Here is a 23,145-nt window from a genome sequence, read left to right on the forward strand (position 1 = left end):
ACGAACGGGTATATTATACTCCCGCGAACAATCTAAACAATGGAATTGAATATTATAAGACAATCTTAATTGAAAATAGGCCACGCAATGAGACTAATAAAAGTTTTAAAACAAGATAAGGAAATACCACATCACATTTCAAGCAAAAATTTCAAACAATTTTTTCTGGACAGGAAAATATAAACGAATACTATTTCATTAATACAGGGTTAAATTAAATCGCAGGTAGCGTAAAACAAAAGTGGAAAAAAGCAATAGATAATTTTTTTTCTATAAATATGCAGATCTCGTCAAATTTATTGAGTTTTTTTTATATTTCACCACACTAAAACAAATAAATAATATCAAACCGTCTTATTTTGTAACAACTGCAACACTTTTAAAGAAAGAGATTTATTTTAATATGTCTACCAATCATATAACACATAACAAATAGTATACTGAACGAAAAGATTTGTTAACATTTTCCAATTTTTACTTCCCGAGCGTAACTATAGTAATCGCATCCATCGGACGAATGGCTAATTTTACGTCTCCCGTTTCCGTCTGTCTGTCTGCCTATCTGTCTGTATCCATTTTTATTAGACACGTAATTTCCGAAACGCTCAGACCGATTGTTGTCAAATTTTGTATGTACATATATTATAAAATTATGTAGATGGTTAAATGTTAACCAAAATTTGGCTAAAAATCACCACCAACAATTTGCTTACCTCATTTCAATGAATAAAATGATTTTAATGTTATACAAAAATATATTCCTATCATTGTGTACGAATCCGCTTTCAGTTTTTTCGCTAAATGTTCAAATTTTCGCAAAAACATTTGCAAGATTTAATAACATTATACCAACGCGGGATATGATTCCTCGTGGCGCAGTGGCCTTTTTGGGGAGAACGGCGACCTGCGGTCGAGGGTTCGATGCCAAAGTTAGCCCTTTACTTTTTCTTGCTTTGGTAATACGCTATGACTACTTTTCTTTTGTGCTGTGACTAGTATTATTCATGTAGATGTCGTCATCACATTGGTCAAATTAAAAACGAATCGCCCCAATTTCTCAAAAATGTGAAGAATACGCACGTCTTTATATAGTAATGCGGGGGTGTTATTTATGCCGCTGGTTTTACTTTACAGTGGGTATCAAAAAATGAAAGTCGTAAAATCAATTTTTATACTTTTTTTAAGAGCTAGATTTGTCGGATTATACATATTTACAGCCTTCGACCATTTTTTTATTGATCAAATTAAAAACCTCATTTTCTAGAAAATGTGAGAATAACTACGTCTTTATTTAAATGTGATCAAGTAAGAATAATACTAATCATATCAAAACATTTTGTTCCATTGTGGCTTAATTAATAATTTTAGGCCTATGTTTTGAAAAGACAACTCATTGAAATTAAACAAATTTCTACGTCAATGTATAAATATAAACAATCGAAATTAAGCATGTACACTGATAATAATGCCCTCTTTTCCGTTGGTTATTTGCTTTGAATATATTTCATATTGTCCGTATGTCTGCGGGCTGCATTTCCTTGGAATTTGCGCCTCGAGGCGCAGGGGGTTCGAGGTGTCATTTACACGACTGGTTTTTAATATATGTATAAAGGTGATCAGAAAAAAAAATTCTAATTTAAAAAAAAAACCGGAATTTGTTGGGCTGTACATTCAGAGTGAGGGAAGTTCTGTCGAAGTAACCGTGGACCATTTTTTTTAAGTTTAGAGTAGTATTTATAGCAAAGATACGTAATTTTCTAATTTTAGTATAATATATGTAGGTTTTCCTCTTTTACTCTGGCAGCATGCAGCTTTACTTCATCACACAATACACAAGTTCATCTGTAGTCCAGTAAATTCGGCGTGAAAAATTGGTCGAAAGTTATTTCAACACAACTTCTTTCACTCTTGAAGTACAATAAAACATAACCAGCTTTTTCGAAAAATTATAAAATTTGATTTTGCGAATTTAATTTTTTTATATAGACACCTGTAAGTTTAAATAAAGATATGTATGTAGTGTTAAAAGTAATATAAAAATGCATAGTACGAGTATGTTTCGAATGAGTTTTTCTTTTACAAAATATTGTGATGACGTCATCAGCAATTTGGCAAGCACACGCATATCAATTTGGATAGGTGTAGTGTAATACTAATAATAACAGTTTTTGATTTCTTCAATAAAATTAACTGATTCTTTCTTTTTTTAGTCTCCCTGTACAATGGGCCCAAAGGCGAGGCCTAAGCGTGTTATGACATCCTTCCAGAATAGGATTAACGCATGTAAAAGAAACATGGGTCAACACTTCGAACATTTAGGGTTGCGTTTCAAATTTATTCAGGCTCTTTATTACCCGTGGACCACCCTGTTGTATACTACTTCCCAAAAATCACAGAAAATACTATATGTAGGTATAGTCGCATGGAACTGTACTCATGTCTAAGAAATAGGAAAGCTATAGACATGGGGCACAAAAGTGAATAGAACAGTTCACACAAATAGAAAATGAGTCCAAGTGAACGAATATTATACGGTTGATATTTTCAAGTCACAAGTGATAAAGTTTGTGATCCTCAGAAGCGCATGCACGTGTTTCATTCGAGAACAAATTAAACTCTACTGCTCCATTAAAAAACTATTTCACATTAAAACCCTACACTTAACACTAAAGACGTTCTGAATGATGGATCATCAATCCGTGCTTATATCATTTCGAGTTTAAAAACTGACAATTTTATCATAATTGCAGTTGCGAAAGTTTAGTAAAAAATTGTGAAACTCTGCATTATCTACAAAAGGTAACAATGAATAAGTTTTCGCAACAGATCCAATAAATCACTCGCTTTTCGCAATATAACGACATGCAAAGCGACAATTTTTTATTTCGAGTATGAAGTTTAGCTAATAGTACTTTAAGAATATTTATTTGAAAACATTCATCACAAAGTTGGTAGTCCCGCTCGCAATCTTTCGCTTATAGAATATAATGTGACGTCTTTTGTCACTAATCGCGTTTCTGCAGCGCATTTGTGAATAAAACGGTACGAGCTTTGGAAAGCTGGGTAAAATGTAAATAGGAGTATGAATTGTATCAACAAAGAAATAAACTTTAATGTCATTCCACCTCCGTTCTGCTTTGTATAAATGAGTGTATATAGGTTCCATTCTCTAACTTGCGCGTCCACATTTTAATTTAGTTTGAACAGGGTGAAAATGCACACGAAAGTCATTTTTCTGACTAAACTCGTTCAAAGAACTCTGGCGTCAATTTTCGTTTTGTTCGTACATGTGTGTGTACAATACTAAACATAAATATTTGCATTTAAATTAGCTCTCGTATACCTACAGAAAAGGAAATAGGACTGTGTTAATACCATCTAACAACCGTTTTTTGATAATATCACTATCGACGAAAAACAAAGAAATCTATGCTAGCTTTTCTACAATAAAAACAGGGATTTTTTTTACGAACGAACACGGTTTGATATAGATGTCGCTCATCATGTGTGTTATCAGTTGTTTGAGTAATTTGGGGAATTGAGGGTGACGCAGTCTAAAACCCTCACGTAATGCCTTTTCAGGCGCGTCTGCCAGGATTACTGTAATCCTGCCGACAAATTGCAGCTGTGCTAATGAAAGGTCGCACTACTTAGTAGCCTTATATAAATATTCTCCCGTATTCTCCTGTCGATAGGAACTAGAAATAAAGCTGACATTTGTTACCACGGATTTCATTAGCTGTCAGCAATTTTCAACACGAATATACGAATAAACTTGTTGAAAAAATATACATAAAGATATTGTTAATCATTCACCATTTTCAACAAATGTTACACGTGAATGTCATAAACAAGTGGCAATCACTTCTTTCTGTATGTGATGATTCAATGCCACATAGTGGCAAATTCTGTGTCAATAGTATATTAGTTGCATTAAGTGAAGCACTTACATATACAGTCGCGGCCATATAAAACTGGACCACTTTGACAAAACAAAGTTTTAGTGTTAATATCGTAACAGCAGTTTGAATGTACGCTCCTGACTTGAAAAACCCAATAGCGACTTTGTCAAAATTATTTTATTTGTCAAACAAAACATTAATTAAACTTTTTTTTTTTAATTTGGAAATGTGTCAAACCTTATGGCCCAGTATTCGATAGCCGCGACTATACATTCGCGCTACGCCCAGTTAAACAAGCCAAAGGCCAACCGTTTTACAATCCACTAAATAGACCTCTAAATTACATAATTTCTTCAAGATTGCGGTTAAAGTGAATACTTGAAAATAATATTCCCATTTCCGTATATTAGCTACTGTAAATCTGATCAGAAATATACAAATTATCATGCTTTATTGTTATAGTTAGGTAGTAATTAATCAAAAACCAGAGTAGACCGGTTTTTGTTTGTGCACATCATAGATGAACGTCACAGCATAAAGTGGCGCATCTTAAAATTCACATTTTTGACTTTAGATTTGTTATTTGATTTGACATATCTATACATACATAAAAGACATGTTGATTAAAACTCAGGACTGACTCGATGACAATAAATACTGATCACCCGGTATAAAACAACATTAATTAATAGTTATTTTGGTAACAGTTTAGAAGCGGGGCAAACGCTAAAAATACATGAAATAAAGAAAATTTTTTACTAAACTTACTCAGAAACCTTCAATAATTTCAATTCCGGTGTCGGAGAAGTGGAAAAATGTACCATTAAAAAGTTGGAGGTAGTTTTCGGGGCCACGGAACACCATTGGCGAAAATATTTATTTCACAATATGACACGGAATTAATCGTTTTAGAACCATTGCGAATAACGTTTCCATGAATTCTCGACTTTGTTTCCACAAATTTCCACGTTATAGCGGTTATTATATTCTAAAATAGAATAATACCACTAATATTGTTTGTATTTTTTATAAACATAACCTACAATCATAACTGTGAGAAACATGCACAAATGTCATTTTCTCCGGTTTTGTTTTGAATGAAGTTAGCGGTAGTTGAACCACGGGGAGCTAGTGACAGACGGTCACATTTTCTACACTTGCGCATTTTGTAATTTCGAATGAAAAGGAAACGACCGCGAATCTTTTAAATAATTCACTAATAAGTCGGAATGCTTTCAATTTTATATTTTTTTATAACAATAAAAATTACATCAAAGACATAAACCGCCATTTGCCTCTGCGGAAGCTAATTGGCGGCTTTTAATGACATATGTCAATTGTATTAATTGTTCATAATGGCGTGTGAGGGTTGTACGAATTCGCTGCGACAACTTGCGGTGCGTTGCGAGGATCGGAGGCGCGTTGTCGATTTTCTGGTCTCGCACAACATGTTGAGACGGTTCCGCAATTGTCCAACGTGTGGAGTAGCGGTTGAAGTCAACATCAACAGCTACTTGCACGTATGTGCAAGAGTGCGGTACACAGACCGTTCTGAACAGAAGAAGGCTCCGAAGAAGACGCAATGCCAGTTCAAGAGAAGTTGTCGGGTGGGCACCTTTTTTGAGCGAAGCCACCTACCCCTGGAGGATATCACCTATTTTATAGGTGTATGGTGTATTGCGAGATTCCCCAGGCAGGCAATGGCACAATTGGAATTGGGCTGGAGCTCGGCAACAATTGTGGATTGGTCGTCCTTCTGTAGGGAAGTTTGCTTTAACTGGGCCCTGTCAAACTCCATGAAGATCGGAGGTCCTGGCGTCATAGTGGAGATTGACGAGGCCAAATTTGGCAGACGCAAATATAACCGCGGTCGCCGAATTGAAGGCCAGTGGGTTTTTGGAGGTTTCGACCGCACCACCAAGAACGTCTTCCTGGTGCCCGTACCTAGTCGTGATGCACCAACATTACTAGGGGTTATTCGTGAATGGATACATCCTGGTAGTGTTGTTGTATCCGACTGCTGGAGGGCGTATAACACGCTGGAAGAGGAGGGCTTCCAGCACTTGAGTGTGAACCATTCCCTCAACTTTGTCAACCCAACAGATCCAGAAGCTCACACCCAAAACATCGAGCGGACCTGGAGAGACGTGAGGGGAGGGCTGCCCCGCTATGGACGCAGAACAGAGCACTTCGTGGGGTACCTCGCGGAATTTTTATTTAAAAGAAGATTCCCACTGGGTGAACGGGTCCACGAGTTCTGCTTAGCAGCTGCAGTTCTTTATCCACCGCCATCTTAAATGGAGTTCGGGTGTTTTTTGACTTGGTTCTTTTAAGGGCCACCAAACATTTCAAACAAATAATATTCGTTTATACCATTCTTAAATGACTTCTCAGGCGTTTGTAAATATCCTGTTTTGGACGTTCTTCGTAAAACAAAACTCCCATCTTTAATAGTAAAAACTACAAAACTTATCAATGAGATAAAAAGTTGAGGGAATTGCTAAACTTACTATACATATCAAGGGACCATCGGCGCACATTTTAATCAAGTTATGGAGTTACCGGAAAAGTACACTGATAAGAAGATATTCACAAGTATTTACATGTTCTGTCAAATATCGTGACATTCGTAACACTTCTTCTCATCGATCTACTGCGCAAGGCGCCGTAAAACAGCGAAATTCAAATCAAGAATTACATTATGATCTCTGTGTGTTCAAACATTCAAAAAACTAGACTGCGGAATCACAGTAGAATGTACGTGACAGGTGAAAGATCGGCTAGTGCGCTATCAATATAAAAACATCCCCCAAATGTGGAATTTTCAGTCGATTCGCGAATGTTGTAAAACCGTTTGAGTTTGACCTGACCCGATCAGATAGTGTGCGCGGATCGGATCGGACCGACATCTGATGTGACCCTACCTGATCCGATCAGACCCGATCTGACTCTACTCGATACGATGCATTCTAATCTGATTCGACCCGACCCGACCCGACGCGACTTGTGCAGACCCGATATAACCCGACCCGACCCGACCTGACCCGAGCCGAGTCGACTTGACCTGACCTGAACCAAGCCGACCCGACCCGACCCGACCCGACCTGACCCGAGCCGACCCAACTCGACCTGACCCGAGCCGAGCCGACCCGACCTGACCCGACCCGACCCGACCTGACCCGAACCGACCCGACCCGACGCGACCTGACCCGACCTGACCCAAGCCGAGCCGATCTGACCCGACCCGACCCGACCCGACCCGACCCGAGCCGACTTGACCTGACCTAACCCAAACCGACGCGGCCTGACCCAAGCCAAGCCGACCTGACCTGACCTGACCCGATCCGAGCCGAGCCGACCCGACACGAACCGACCCGACCCGACCTGACCCAAGCCGAGCCGACCTGACCCGACCCGACCCGACCTGACCCAAGCCGACCCGACCCAACACGAAACGACCAGACCTGACCCAAGCCGAGCCGACCTGACCCGACCCGACCCGACTTGTACCGACCCGACTCGACCTGACCCGAGCCGAGCCGACCTGACCTGACCTGACCTGACCCGATCCGAGCCGAGCCGACCCGACCCGACCCGACCCGACCTGACCCAAGCCGAGCCGACCTTACCCGACCTGACCCGACTTGTGCCGACTCGACCTGACCCGAGCTGAGCCGACTCGACCTGACCCGAGCTGAGCCGACCCGACCCGACGCGACCTGACCCGACCTGACCCGAGCCGACCCAACTCGACCTGACCCGAGCCGAGCCGACCCGACCTGACCCGACCCGACCCGACCTGACCCGAACCGACCTGACCCGACGCGACCTGACCCTACCTGACCCAAGCCGAGCCGATCTGACCCGACCCGACCCGAGCCGACTTGACCTGACCTAACCCAAACCGACGCGGCCTGACCCAAGCCAAGCCGACCTGACCTGACCTGACCCGATCCGAGCCGAGCCGACCCGACACGAACCGACCCGACCCGACCTGACCCAAGCCGAGCCGACCCGACCTGACCCGACCCGACCTGACCCAAGCCGACCCGACCTGACCCGACCCGACCCGACCCGACCTGACCCGACCCGACCCGACCTGATCCAAGCCTACCCGACCCAACACGAAACGACCAAACCTGACCCAAGCCGAGCCGACCTGACCCGACCCGACCCGACTTGTGCCGACCCGACTCGACCTGACCTGACCCGAGCCGAGCCGACCTGACCTGACCCGATCCGAGCCGAGGCGACCCGACCCGACCCGATCTGACCCAAGCCGATCCGACCCGACACGAACCGACCCGACCCGACCCGACCCAACCTGACCCAAGCCGAGCCGACTGACCCGACTCAACACGACTTGTGCCGACCCGCCTCGACCTGACCCGAACCGAGCCGACTTGACCTAACCTGAACCAAACCGACGCGACCTGACCCGACCCGACCCGAGCCTACGCGTCGAGTAGGGTCAGATCGGGTTATAAAACTCTTCTGCTGCACCTGATGTGGCCCGATCCAACTAGATCCGATCAGTCGCTATTCGACCCGATCCGATTGGTGAATCGGATCGAGTCGAATAGGGTCTCATTGGGTATCATTTAACTTATCACCTGTATCTGATCTGACCCGATTCTGTCCAATTTGACCTGATCTGACTCTAATTGATCTGATCCGATCAGACGCTGTTCGACCCGATCCGATTGGCGAATCGGATCGGGTCGAATAGTGTCTGATAGGGTATCATTTAACTTATCACCTGCATCTGATCTGACCCGATTCTGTCCGATCTGACCCGATCTGATCCGATCCGAGCGCCCGATCGGGTCGAATCAGATCGAGTGGGGTCAGATGGAGTCATTTAAACTCATCGACTGCACCTGGTCTAACCTGATTCGAATCTAATTGACCCTTCCCGATCCGATTTCATGCATGTGATGATTGCTATACGACTCAAATCGATCCGATCGGACGAGATCTGACCCGACCGTATCCGATCTGATCTTTGCGCACCGATGGTGTGGGTCAGATTGAGTCGGATCATTTGCATTCATTTTCATATTATGAGCCGATGTAACCCGATCTGCACGTATCACATCGGAGGGGGTCTAGTCGAATCGGATAGGATGGAGTCAGATCGAATCGGGTCAGATTGTTTATCGCGTGTATAGAAGAATTGTTATATTATGACTCGAATTGACCCAATCCGCGTTGCGCGCGGATCGTTAAGATCGAATCAGATCGCATTGGATCGAGTTGGAACGGATCGAGTCAAATCGGATAAGACCGAGCTCGATCGGATAGAACCGAGTCGGATCGGATCACGCGCGTTCGAAGATAGTTACGTATATTATGAACCCATCGGGTCGGGCTAGTTAGGATTGGATGGAGTCGGATAGGATCGAGTGGAATTGGATCGGATCGAGTCACATTAGTTCGGATCGCGTGCTTTCGAAAATTGTTACATTATCTCCCGATCCGATTCGCGGCTGGTATTCGAAGATCATTATTTTATGAGGTGATGTGACCTGATCCACGCCGCACGGTCATATCGGAGCAGATCGGATCGAGTCGGTTAAATCAGGTCAGATCGGGTCGAATAGCGTCGAATCGCATGCATTTGAAGATTTTTATATTGTGATCCGATCCGACACGGTAATTAAACTTTTGTATCATTTGTATAAAATGGAATCTACTATTATCTATTATATATATTATATATATATTAAAAAAAAAAATTAATGCAGAACACCTCTGTAACAATATACATATGAGACAGAATATACATTTCAGAATTTGCTTGAACATTTCAAAAGTCACAGTTCATTACAAATTGTTTCACGTTAAATAGTTAATATAATTAAATATTACTGTTAAGTTTGCGTGCAAATCTCGTTTTTCGTAAATTGGCGATTTTTGTATAACTGCTGGTCAAGTAGATTCTCGCATGCGCGTGAGAGTCGTCGCAATCTCCAAACTTGGAAATGCCTAATTTTTTTGCTTGAACCTGCCTTAATATATTTCGAAAATAAAAAGACATCACTTTATTACACGGTAGTTAATTATTGTTAATCTGATTTGATTGGCATTAGTGAAGAAAAGTGGCATTCTTTCCATAGCATAGTCGAAGATATAAAACAAAAATGACGAACAGTGAGCTATCTTCACTTCAATGAGTGTGTTAATAGTTTATCGTTGTCAAAATTTGAAGATTGTTATTTGAATATTTTTTAATCTGATATTTTAATGGGAATTAATATTTTAGTGGTTCTTAAGAAAATTAAAAGCACAATTTGGATATAAATGACCTTGTTTCGTAAGTCAAATGTTTCTTATGCTTAATAATGTCCAATAAATATTATAACCTCTAAATCGCTCCGATTCGCTTCACGAAAAATCAAGAATTTGTTAAAAATCGCATACTTTTGACTTTGCCGCCGTCAGATTTGAGTTCTTGAGACAATTTTAGGTAAGATTAGTGAAGAAACTAAATTTTTCTATGAAGATTTCATGTTTGCCTTGCTTCTAAACAATTACCGTTATTTTATTCCAGAAGAAGGTAAAAGAAAATTTACCCACGAATGAAAAGTTTGCCTAACGAGTGAGCGTAGCAAGCAAGTTAGGTAAATTTCATGAGTGGATACATTTTCATTTACTTTCGAGTGGAATACAAAATTTTATTTTATACTTTTGTTTTTTGAATATTTAAAAATATTAAAATTCCGCAACCTTTCAATGCAGTATTTGGCTGTGGATTTTACATAGCAACCATTATTTATTATTTTCCACGTCAAACTTTTTAGGAAAACGCGTCTCATTGACAATGGATAAGGTAATTGTACCAACCACAAGAAGCATTGGAAGCTTCAAAAGCAACATCCCATTTACTTCAAGTCGGAAAGCAAATATAAAAGAGTTCGAAAAATTTTATCAATGAACAACCAAAAAAGGCGTTGGTCGTGTCAACGAGGACATCATCGTGGCATATTTATCTAAAAATGTAGGTAACTATCGTTCTTTGCAATTATTGCGAGAAATCATAACTCAGCATTTTACGAGAATAACCTATAATAAATTCATATTTAATATTTTTGACATTGTAGGCGAAACAATCAAGCTTGTGGGCATACCATTCAAGATTGAAAACTACGTTATTGGTACATGAAAAAATTGACATTGACGGGGAGGTCCAAGAGTACAGTTCTTAAAAACGCAAAATGTATCGCATGAACCCAAAAAATCTAAAGTTTTGACACGTGATGAAATTACTAAATTTATTACTACTGCACCGGATGAGAACTTTTTGTTAATTAAGACGTTATTTGCTTTTGTTATTAAAATAAGGTTAAAAACTACCTGTTTGTTTTTAGTTTGTTACGATTTTTAGTTTACGCGTGCATACAGATGCGACGAAATATATCAAATGAGCACGAATGACCTTGAAGATAAGAATGCTTATAGGCCTTTTCACGGATATAATACGCTTGCGCAGACAATTTGTTGACATGGTTACAATCCATAAGAGAAATTGAGTCGGCAAACAAAACAAACATGGCGTCTTCAGGGAAACACACGCGAATTGTTTTAATCAAATTGATGTTCACGGAGAGAAGTTTGTAAAAAAAAATAATTCAAACTTACAGTGTTCCACAATGGCAACGGTAGTTGAATGTTGGGGCCTTCCCCAACATTCAAGGGAAAAAGTAGAATTGATTGAACGGTGGGTAGTTATGTTTTACAAACTAAGCTAACTATTTTTCGTGAAAAGGTCTTTATATGAGTTACAGTTCCAAGTTCCCATTCACAAACTCACAAAGGACGACGTTTTACTGTTTTTCCAGAGGGACATAAAAATCAATTTATTTTTTACTGAAAAGAAAAATGTTCAATGCAATGTGTGGGTATCACTGGTGGCTCGTGCAGGGCACTGCCTACCCAAAGCAAAGCTGAACTTTTTTTTCATAAGACTGTATACAAAAAGGAAACATTTTTAGGTAATTTTCAGAGATAGTTGCGTTTAAGTCACTAAATATTAGTGGGAAGCGTTCCAAAATTGATTATATAATTCAATTATGAAATTGGGGGCAACCGTCAGCTTTGTCCAAACTGCCAGTGTAATGCCCATTTGCACCAACGTTTAAGTCAGATACTTAAAATCTAAGCATTTCTTAAAACCAACAATGTGTTGCACCAACGTTTAAGTCTTTCTTAAACGGTTCTATGAAATCTTTAATTTAAGCGCTCGTTTACCTGAGGCTTAAATTTGTAAGCAATGCTTAACGAGACACAACAATACAACGCATGTGCGGTACGCATGGTAACAGAACAACACTTTATTTCTATTGGATAATAATTTTGGTGATTACATGAAATCGAAAATTTCCAATTTTGCGACGATTCCATCATTATTATTAGTGCTCAAAAGTGTATCTGAAGTGTAAAATAAAGTCTTAACAATTTAAAAATGAATATAAAGAAGGTATGTACCACAGTTACAATGTTTTGTTGTAAAGAATAACATGTTTTTTTTCACGTTCGTAAAAAGTGTAACATTTTTTATTAATTTTTGTTTATAAAGGATACGTTTATTTCATGGCACTAGAAGCGTGAAAAAAGTGTCATAGCATTTCATTTTTTCAGGCACTTAAATGAAAAAGTGTCGTAGCGTGTCATTTTTTAACGGAAGACATTCGTGCGGCAAATTTTCCATCTCGTGAAAAAAAGATACACTTTACTCACTAGTTGCATAAATAACTATTTTTCATATGAACAATAAAAAGCGCCAGAGGGAAGCGAGAAACTACAGTTATTTGAGACACAACTGAACAAGAATACGAAGAGAGAAAAAATATGGAATTATTGGTGCGAAAGCGAATTTTAGTGTTAGACATTGAAATAAAAAAGAAGCAGCAAAATAAATTTAAACGTAATAACATGGAGATGTAATAAAATATCAAATTAAAAAGTAATATAGCATAGATTTGTTAATATGAATTTCCCAAAAAAAATTGTTATAAAACTTCTTCTAAATTCATTTCCCGTCCCCCGGTTTTAAACAATATTGACCTGGTATTTGACTATATTCTAAGCCCATTTTTTATTAAACACCTAACCAACGTTAGCGAAAATAAATATCAGCACTGTTCCAACCTGATTCCAACTACACACGTACAAACTAACCTAAAATATTTGATGTTTGTATACGAACAAGCGTCGGTGTTGCCAATAGAAATGAAACTTTTACACAATTCCTCAACTAAGTATTACTTGGTTAAGTAGAGTCTAAGCGGTGACGGTGCAACAACTGTACAATTTAAGAAGTAGTTACTTTTAAGAATTGCTTAGCTAAGCAATGCTTCCTGCTAACGTTGGTGCAAATGGGCATAAATGATGTATGTATTTACCGCGCGAACGCTAAAATTCAGAACAAAACCCACGTTGTAAAAGGTAGTCTTGGGGTGGTCTTGGAACAAAGCTAGCTTTGCCAAACAGCCAATATAACAAGGCGTACGAATGAATGGTCACGATAGTAGTCGACAATCACACACTTGATCCGTGGTTTTGGTGAATTTAACGAAGATTGTGTACTGCTCATTTTACATTTATAAAAAATTAATCAAAATGAACTCAGTACAAACTTTGAAAGAATTGAGAAAGAGTGTGTTTAATTTTCAAGATCGTGTGCACATCAAAGGATTGGGTCCACCACTTCCTAATATGAAAATTTTAGTTGAAAATGTGGTAAAAGGCAAAACGGTTTGCCGTAGATTTAATGAAGGTGCGTACAAAAATTCGGAATCGCTCTGTGGTTGCAACAAAAGCAATGCTTTTCATTGTTTTGTATGTTTATTAATGGGATCAGATGATTGCGACAAAGCTTGGGTGAAAACTGGAGTAACAGATTTAAAACATTTAGGAGTAAAAGTTAAAAAACACAGTATAAGTCCAAAAACATTTGTTTCTTTCACTAGAATTTGTAACATTAGGTTGGACAGATATAAGAAATCAATTAAATAGCGCTTATCGGTTTGATATTCAAAAACATAATGAAAAAGTAAAACAAAATAGGTAGGTACATTTTAGGAAAATTAATCGATTGCATTAAATTTTGTGAGGCATTCGAGGTGGCCTTGCGAACTAATGACGAATCAAAGGATAATTCAAATTCAGGCATTTTTATTAGAGGGTTGGTTAATTTAATGTCAGAAATTGACGTTGCTTTAAAATCCCATATTGAAAATTGTAAAATACAGTGTTTAGTGGATTATCAAAAACAATTCAGCACGAGCTATTAGACTCGATATTCGCGGTAGCTCAAAATTTAATTCAACAAGAAATTGATACTTGTCGTTATATTGGAATTCAAGCTGACGAAACAAGCGATAATGCATTACTCAGCTGATTTTCATTGTGCGGTATCTGAAAAATGCCAAAGTGCACGAATGTTTCATAGGTTTTATAGTATCTTCTGGTCATAACTCAGATGAGTTAAGTTCAGTAATTTTTGCCGAGTAGGAAAAACTTGGTATCCTCAAAACACCCGAAGAGCTAATCGCTCAAGGCTATGATGCGGCTGCAGACCTGAGGGCCCACAATAATGGAGTTCAAGCGAAAATAAAAAATGTCGATCTAGACGCGAATTATATTCATTGTTACGCTCACCAGCTAAATTTAATATTAGAACGGGCTGCACATCAGAATATGCAGGTTATAGTTATTTATGTACCAAGGGCACAAAGAAGATGTTTATATAGACTGTGCGTATGCGGATTTTTCTAAGGCTTTTGACCGGATCAACCATGCAATGTTACTTAACAAGTTGGAAGCTTTTGGTTTTTCAAACTCATTGATTGAACTTCTTGGTTCTTATTTGTCTGGCAGGTCGCAATATGTATATTACAAGGGTTATTCGTCTGACACATTTCTTCAATCGTCTGGGGTCCCTCAGGGATCAGTTCTGGGCCCATTACTCTTTAATATCTACATTGATGATATCACCAACCAACTTGATGTTGAATATCTGCTGTATGCGGACGACTTGAAACTTTTCTTTGAGATCAAGAATATTGAAGACTGTAAGAGGCTTCAATTAAACTTAGATCGTGTAATTCTGTGGTCCACAAACAATCAACTCCCTTTGAATAAAGATAAGTGTTTCATAAAGACTTACACCAGGAGAAAAGAGAATTTTAATTTTGAGTACAAAATAGATGGAGAAATTCTGAAGCGTCCACAATTTATAAAAGATCTCGGGGTCACATATGACACAGAAGTGAACTTTATAGAGCATGTTAGGAAGATATCTACATCAGCATACACATCCCTAGGATTTGTTATTCGTAATTCTCGGGAAATTCAAGAGCTTGCAGTGGTGAAATTATTGTACTATGCCCTCGTCAGACCCCGCCTTGAATATTCTTCTGTCGTTTGGAGTCCCATATACCAGATTCACTGCAACAGCTTAGAACGGGTTCAGAGACGTTTCTTAAAGTATATGGCTTTTAGGCAGGATGGGGTATACCCGTGTAGAGGCTTTTCGTATAAAGTGTTGTGTGAACGTTTTGAGATGATTAGTCTGGGATTAAGAAGGCAATGTGCTTATGTACTTTTACTGCATGGTGTAATTAACAACATGATCAAATGCGAAAGATTAGTGGCGATGATAAATATTCGGGTTCTATCACATAATTTAAGGTTCCATTTTATATTTCAACAACCAATACCCAGAACAAATATCATGAAATCATCACCGTTATACCAGACGCTTGAGTCCTATAAAGATATTGAAGAACAAGTTGACATATTTTGCTGTAAAAGATTGGAGATTAAGAAATGTTTTCAGGTATAATGGCCTATATGTAATGGAAACATGATAAACAACTGCTTCTTTATATTTTGCTATATTTTTCTATTGTCTCCTAGTAATTGGGCTCTTAAGCCTGTTAGGAGATATACCTTAATAATAATAATAATAATAATATATTCGAGGGCAACGTTTACAAAATCGAGGGCCTCTGGCCCGAGATTTTGTAAGTTGCCCGAGATTTATAAACATCAAGTTGTGCCCGTGGTGCATACACACTTTTATTTTTCACGAGAAAATCTAAAAAAAAGACTAATTTATATAAATAATTCGTAAAAAAAAAAATTTACGTGGCGTTGATTTTGTTGTCAAGGAGATTCTATGTTTATTGCAAACACGGCGTCTATTCACGGTGTCAACACGTATATTTTCGACCGCGGAAATGAATGAGGAAAATTGTGAAATTCCAGAAAACATTGTGAAGAAAGCGCAAAAAGCCAATGAAAATGTGTTACCTGGGACATCAGGATCCATATATGAAAAAGAATACAAAATTTTCCTTAATTGGAAGATTAAGAAGTGGCTTACTTCCAAGAATTGGTGAGTTATTCTGTTTATAAAATAATTATTTAACTGTGTTCTTCATTTTTAGTCAGAAAAATATTCACCCAGTTCCTTATGGTGAAAATACTCGATGGTCAAGACAACTTTAAGAGTGAACGACAACATAGACATTTCTAATTATCATCGTTTGACATATTTCTATAAAAAACCCCAAAGGTTATGTGGCAAAAAAATCCCGAGTTTTGACTGGCGAACAAGTCATGCAATTTCTAAAAGATGCTTCCGACAACAGATATTTACTTCAGAAGGTAAACTAAGTTATTTTTTGATGATTGTAATTAATTTAAATACGAATGTTTTATGCTGTAAAGGTAGTTGGAGGATGAGTGAACACAATTCAAGATTTTTATATAATACGTTATTCGGTGCTAGCAGAATGGAAGCAGTGGCAGAAATAATTCCAATCTAGAGGCACCTCCGAAAAGTTTAAGTTTACCTGACTAGTTTGGTATGAATAGCAAGTTTGTAAATTGTAATTTGTATCTTCGTTATTAAATAAATTGTCAAAAAATAAATAAGTAGTTAAAAATAAACAATTATTTTTTTAAATTTTTGTTTAATTCGGTTTAGCAAAATAGGGCATAATGAGAGGGCGTAATAACTCTTTATGCCCGCTCATTGTGCCCCGGATATAAAATGCCGCTTTACGTTTATTAAATCATGGATATAAAACAAACATTATATACGAGTGAAAAATAAAAGTATTTTTTGCCAATAATGAAGGTTTTTGCTGTTTTTTCTCGTTTGCCAAAACGTACTCAAATTTTAGACAACATTGTCAAAAAAAGACTACCAAGTGGGTCAATCACGCGATGGAATTTTAGTTCTCGAGTGGTTTGTACTATTTTTAAATATAAAAAATATTTATTGGAATGTTTCGAATATATCATTGAAAATGAAGATGATAAAGCCACTCTCAGAAAATCCACAGGGTTGATGAATTATTTGAAGGAACCAGATTTCAATTTTTGGTTATATTTTTTAATAAAATTATTCCAAATTCCGATATTCTTTATAGTCAATTATAACAACGGCAGCTAGATAGTGTAAAGATTCAGGAATATCTATATCTGCTTTTAAAAATTATATTCAGAAGATTAGGGATGAAAGTAATTGCGACTATTATAATGTTGATGACAATGATGATGTAGAATTACTAATATACAAATGGCAAAAGAGGTGAACGATGTTATCATTTCTAATATAACTGATAGCTTTTCATTCACTGATTATTTAGAAGCGTTTTTGTTATTTGATGTAACGTATTTTCAAGATTATTCAGTCGCATTTCCTGAACAATACTTCCTAGCAGGAGCAAAAATTTTAAAGTTGATCCTGTATCACTAAAACAAGAATTAATGACCATCTACAGAAGAGAAGATTTTGGTCAAGCTAATGGTGCTTCACTTACTTCATGTTTTTTTTTAAACAACCTCATAAATGTCTTTCAAGAAACCGTTAAGCTGCTGGAAATAATTTGTACAATTCCCATAAGTACAGTTGAAAGTGAACGTTGTTTTTCAACTCCAAAAAGAATTAAATCTTTTACGCAGAATACTATGGTCCAGGATAGGCTGTCTGCTTTAGCAATGTGTTCAATCAAAAAAGAATTGATTCAGAACACCGAAAATTTTAACGACTTAGTAGTTATAAATCATTTTGTATCTCAAAAAAATAGACGAATGGATTTTATTTGCAAAATTAACTAAGAACTTACATCAAGTTATTTATTATTGCTTTCATCATTACCAACCCGAGGTTGTTGTTTTTCAATTTTTATAAAAGGTATTTAGTGTTCCCTTTTTATATTTTGGGTTGTTTTTCAAAAAATATGTTTTTCATTTATTTTTCTTTCATTGGGAGTAGGCCTGTTATAGCATCCCCGTAGTAGATCAACGCATCGACAGTAGTACCTCAAGGTGAAGGGGAAGCCACTGTAGTGAGTATTTAAATAAACAAAAAATATGGGTTCTATAAATCTATACTCGTACATATTATCAAAAATTTTATTCTCTAAATACCCCCCTATTCAAGTAAGCCACGAGCAGCCACTGGTGGGTATTAACTCTTTTTGTAGATAGCCAAAGTTAAATGCCAAGTTTTTAAAACTTAATGATCCAGACAGTTATAGAGGACACTGCTTTCGGAGATCCTCAACCACCTTGTTGGCTGATGCTGAAGGAAACATTCTAGATCTTAAACATCATGATGCTTGGCGTTCAAGCACTATTGCTGAGAGTTATGTGGAAAACTATAACTCAGAAGATGATTACCAACAGGAAGATATTGACAAAGTCGGACAATTATAATGTAACTTCAGGTTAAGCTTAAACAATAATAACTTGTCTTGAGATTTCCAGTTGCGCAAATTTAAAATATTTCAAAATTTAAATAACTGTACTTTTAATATTTACATTGATAAACAAAAATATTTGAATCAAAATGGATAAATTAATTATTATTTAAAAATTTTTATATTTAATTAAAACCTTTTGAATAATTAAAAACTGGTTTTATTAATTTGAAATTTAGTGAATCGACTATTAGAGTGTAGCGTCGCATCACGTCGGCGTCACCAATGTAGTTGAGAGAGCGTTAGATTATGAAAGGAAAACTTTAATTTCTTTTTACTTCCCGAGCGTAAGCGAAGGAAGTATTGTAATCGAGTCCGTCGGCCGCCTCTCTACTTTTATGTTTCCCGAGTTTAACATTATTCTATATTTGAAAATGCAGTGCGATGTGCAATAAATATTTTATATCATTTTTGAGCTTAATATACGAGTATTATATGTGGAATAAGAGTGTTGCCGATTATTAGCATTATCTGTATTTGCAAAACGTTTGGGAATAAGTTACTTCGTCACAAAGATAATATCTCTTACCTTCCCAGCTCGAGTCTAATGTTGGCAAGTCTGAAACAAACAAACAATTTAAGGTATGTTTTTTTCCATAAGAGGTCCCACATAATTAAGTGAAACATTTGCCGGAAACGACACACAGAATGTCTAAAAGGTAGAAGGAAGTCAACTAAAGCTGAGCTTCCGTACTTCCGCAGACGGAAATAAGGAAACGACTTTCTGACAAAGTTATCCAACTAGCATTATTCGTATGATGTCACATTTAGGTACAATACATACACCCATCATACATACAATCAACTCTGAAAAACCACAAAACATATATAAAGTTAAAATGTTATAACTTTGTTAAATAAAACGGGTACATATATACCGTACGTTCATTAATTATTTAGATCAGTGGAAGCTGTGGACGTTAAATTGGCAGATTTTGATTGTCTTTAAGACACTCACGTGTTTGGCAAACTTTCGAATTTTTTGAAAATAAAAGTGGAAAATGGTTTTCACTATGGAACATAAAACATTCACGATTGAATCCTACTTCCGAAATGGAGTTGCCATTGAAGGCGAATGGCATTATAACAATGGTGCTGTTTTACAAGAATTCCTACAAAAATTTTCAGACTGTAATTTTATCGTTGCTGATTTTTACAACGTTGTTAGAAACACTGTGCGAGTATTTCGTGAAACAGGTAGTGTCCACCACAAAAAAGGTGCTGCATGACCAACATTGTGTACCAATGAAGTCATAGAAGATGTTGCAGAACGCAATAATCCATCAACTTCATTGAGGCATCTGTCCCAAGAAGTTGGACTTTCCGTGGATACATACCATAAAATTGTGAAAAAAAGCTCCACCTTGTCTCGCCAAACTTCATGCCTATAACGAAATTTTGCCGCCAAGTAACCTCCGAAACTACTGGACCGATTGTTATCACATTTTGTATGTACATTATGTACATACGGTAACTAACATTTGGCTAATCATCCCCACCACCAATGGGATGACGTCATCTCCAAAATTTATATTAGTAATATAATTTTATAGAAGATACTCCTGCATTTGTGGTGTGTGAATTCGTGTCGAATTTTCACCCCAGACATCCAAAATTTTTGGAAAAAATTCAAAACTATAACAATATTTTAAAATATATCTTTGAAAATATTTTCAGGTTATCATAATCATGGTAAATCGTTGGGCAGAATTTATTCCGTTTACCCCCTCTCAAAAAATTGATGTCGCCATCCCAAAATTTTGCCGAATAAATCCTATTCAAAATGTACAAAATATGATGATTCTATACTTGTGGTGTATTATTGGATTAAAAGTTTTTAAAATTCTTATATAGGCCAACTCATAAAAATTAATGAATGAGACAATTTATTTTATTGATTAAAACGGGAACGGTTCACTCCATTTTCCAGAAAATTTGGTAGTACAGTACTATTATCGTTAGTAATACACTGCACCATTCAAAGCGATATATGGTTATTTGCAAAAATGTTGACGTGATTCATAAGATTTTCTTAAGGGAAAACTCATTTGGAACGTCAGCCCAGCGCGCTTCTTTACATTTACTCTAACGTTACATACACATTTTAACTTATAAGGGTTCTCATTCTAATCTAATCTTCCAAAAAAGCTGGATTTGTTTTATTAATTTTCGGGGGCGAGAGAAGATTTCTTCGATCAATTTTGTTACAGGTTAAAAGAAAGACATGTATATAAGGTTAAAGCAAATGTAACGACATGTGCTGCACGTATGTTTCAAATGAGTTTTCCTTTATAACATTTTGTGATGACGTCATTAACGTTTTCACAAGGACACGTAAATCTATCACTTTGGATAGGTGTGGTGTGATACTAATATTGACGGACTTCCAGCTGTAGAAATGTCATAAATTATTGTTATTGCTTATTATTTTTTAACAAGCTGCCGTTAAGTTACCGACAACTATCAGCTAAGGAAGCTCTAAAGAAAATAAAAGCATTTTTAATCTCAAATGCATTTTATAGCGCTAACGTATATTTAGAGTATAATTTCAATTTGTATTTTATAGATATATAAGTACCTTCATGTGTATTCTTTTTATGACGACTGTAACTTTTAGTTTAACACAATAAAACATTACAAAGTTTTCCGGAAAATGGAGTGAGGCGTTCTGTATGTTCAATTCAAAAAGCTTTCATGCAATGATAAATTCGAACTATGGGCTCATCATATTTTGCAGAGTTTAGATAGGAATTATTCGGCAAAATTTTGAGATCATCAATTTCTGGGGAGGGGTGGAGATAAACAGATATTATTATTATTATTATTAAGGAATCGATTGGGCAGAGGCTACGCCTGTTATGCCCGCGACAAACTGAGTAGTGGTTTTATCTCAAGTATAACTTAAGAATTCTTTGTCGCACAATATGTATCATAATTTGATTTAAAACTTACAATAGATGAAGCTAGCACTATATCCTTGGGTAACGCGTTTCAACTGTCAAACACTTTACAGGATGCCCTTTGGTGCGGTCTGAGGTATTGAGAGGGAAGAGATGCCTGACTGGGGAAAGACTATTACTCAAGGCCTGATAAGTAATGATTAGATCCCCTCGTTTGCGCCTGTCTGAAAGAGGGCAGAGATGCATTTGTGCAAGCCTTTCGCAGTGAGGAGCCCGATTTTTGCCGAACGGAAATCTGGTTGCTCGACGCTGAATGGATTCCAAGCATAAAATGTCTTTTTGAAGTATGGGAGACCAGACACCATTAGCAAACTCTAGCAAAAGGCCGCACATATGTTTTGAAAAGTTTAGAAAAGACTAATGGACTAGCTCTGGAAAATGTTTTGTTCAGAAGAAAGAGCATTTTATTTGCTTTGCTCGCAACTCGCTGGACGTGCTCAGTCCATGACAAATTGGAGGTGACAATAACACCCAAATCAACGTGCGAATCTGTACATGAAAGAGTTAAGTTGTCAACGAAATAAACGTATTTCGGGTTATTATTCCCAAGGTGCAGGATTATGCACGTGTCTAAATTCAAAGGTAACAACCAATCATGAGTCCAGTAATATATTTCTGGAAGATCTCGTTCTAAGTCCCTATAATTCGCACAACTGTTGTAAAGCTTGACATCATCTGCAAACATGGCGAAAGGCTGATGATGTTCTTAATATCGGCAGTATAAACGACAAAGAGTAGCGGGCCGAGCACCGAGCCCTAGGGCACCTCACTCACAACATGGACAGATCTATCACCGACTTTGACACGAAATGTTCTATCGCTCAGAAAAGAATTTATCCACCCAAGGTTTCCTCATATACCAAGATGTTGCAATTTGTGAAGAAGCCTACGATTCGGAACCTTGTCGAAAACTCAAGATATGGAGCGACCCAGATCGATATCGCTAGTCCAGTCTGACAAACAGCGCAAAAGATTAGATTGGACAGATTTCCCAGGTAAGAAGCCATGCTGCTCAGGTGGAATTAGATTGTAATTTATAAGAAACTTGACTAAATGATCATAAAGAATGGATTCGATGACCTTGACCACGAGCGATGTCAAACTCACCGGTATATAGTTTGATGCATCAAACTTATCACCCTTGTTCTTGTAAATTGGTTTGACGAACGCCGTTTTCCAGTCGGAGGGAAGTCTAGATTGCATGAATGATTGCGCTGTTAGAATAGAAAGCGGAGTGGAAAGAGAGGCTGCACAGTTCTTTAAAACCGTACCTCGGTCATGTAGCGCGCGTAGTAGTAAGACAGACGTGTTTATATTGCTTCATATCAGCCATTGATATTATTAAGTAAAATGCCGGAATTATGCATTATTTGCAAGAAAACCAGTAGTAACAATGACGGTGTTGTGTGTGATATAGGTAGACATTCAATTCACATAACTTGTGCTGGCATATCGAGACAAGAAGCAGACTGCCTAAAGTCTGCAAAACGTAAGATCAATTTC

General features: G+C 37.5%; 1 protein-coding gene and 1 long non-coding RNA gene across 3 annotated transcripts in view; both read right to left on the reverse strand.

Annotated features, from left to right (window-relative positions):
- LOC135126635 (furin-like protease 2) overlaps positions 1 to 23,145 on the reverse strand; it is a 429,769-nt gene that overhangs the window by 345,180 nt on the left and 61,444 nt on the right. Inside the window, exon 2 of one of the 2 annotated variants that reach the window (XM_064052672.1) lies at positions 19,212 to 19,241. The exons of the other annotated variant lie outside the window; for it this stretch is intronic. The gene's annotated coding sequence lies outside the window, so the exon portion shown is untranslated. The remainder of the gene's footprint in view (positions 1 to 19,211; positions 19,242 to 23,145) is intronic. 2 annotated transcript variants of the gene reach the window in all.
- LOC135127400 (uncharacterized) lies at positions 5,127 to 6,537 on the reverse strand. The gene is made up of 2 exons (XR_010280213.1): positions 6,413 to 6,537; positions 5,127 to 6,362 (listed from the first exon to the last, which is right to left on the reverse strand). It is a non-coding gene; the product is annotated as an uncharacterized LOC135127400 (long non-coding RNA).

The sequence above is a fragment of the Zophobas morio genome, unplaced genomic scaffold, assembly GCF_036711695.1.
Source record: "Zophobas morio isolate AGI-343-1 ecotype UQ-CSIRO unplaced genomic scaffold, CSIRO_AGI_Zmor_V1 ptg000011l, whole genome shotgun sequence".
Taxonomy (NCBI): domain Eukaryota; kingdom Metazoa; phylum Arthropoda; class Insecta; order Coleoptera; family Tenebrionidae; genus Zophobas; species Zophobas morio.